This window comes from Chiloscyllium plagiosum, chromosome 42 (genome assembly GCF_004010195.1).
Source record: "Chiloscyllium plagiosum isolate BGI_BamShark_2017 chromosome 42, ASM401019v2, whole genome shotgun sequence".
In the NCBI taxonomy this organism is placed as follows: domain Eukaryota; kingdom Metazoa; phylum Chordata; class Chondrichthyes; order Orectolobiformes; family Hemiscylliidae; genus Chiloscyllium; species Chiloscyllium plagiosum.
Window position 1 is genome coordinate 16,844,950 of NC_057751.1, and position 766 is coordinate 16,845,715.

At 52.6% G+C, this 766-nt stretch overlaps 1 protein-coding gene across 1 annotated transcript in view; it reads right to left on the minus strand.

Moving 5' to 3' along the window:
- Positions 1-766, minus strand: part of LOC122542989 (prosaposin-like) — a 24,147-nt gene that overhangs the window by 7,586 nt on the left and 15,795 nt on the right. The gene's annotated exons all lie outside the window — the stretch shown is intronic.

Consider the following 766-nt stretch of genomic DNA (forward strand, 5'->3'; position numbering starts at 1 on the left):
GCATGGCCAATTCACCCTAACCTTCACATCCCTGAGCACTATGGGTAATTTAGCATGGCCAATTCGCCCTAACCTGCACATCTCTGAGCACTATGGGTAATTTAGCATGGCCAATTCACCTGACCTGCACATTTTTGGAGTGTGGGAGGAAACCGGAGCACCCGGAGGAAACCCCACGCAGACACGGGGAGAATGTGCAAACTCCACACAGACAGTCACCTGAGTCGGGAATTGAACCCGGGTCTCTGGCGCTGTGAGGCAGCAGTGCTAACCACTGTGCCACCGTGCCGCCCACTAACCACCGTGCCGCCCACGCTTTCTTCACCACCCTGTCTACCTGGGACTCCACTTCCAAAGAACTATGCACGTGCACCCCCAGGTCTCTTTGTTCACCAACACTCCCCAGAGCCCTACCATGTTCAGTGGCTCCAATGACCATTCCTAAATCTGTCGCCAAAACCTGGTTTTAAAGCTGTTGTGCCATTCAAAAACGTAATAAGAGTCAGCTCCAGTTGAGGCTAGGTAAAAACAAGGACTGCAGATGCTGGAAACCAGAGTCTAGATGAGAGTGGTGCTGGAAAAGCACAGCAGGTCAGGCAGCATCTGAGGAGCAGCAAAATCGACGTTTCGGGCAAAAGCCCTTCATCAGGAATACAGGCAGAGAGCCTGAAGGGTGGAGAGATAAATGAGAGGAGGGTGGGGATGGGGAGAAAGTAGCATAGAGTACAATAGGTGAGTGGGGGAGGGGATGAAGGTGATAGGTCAG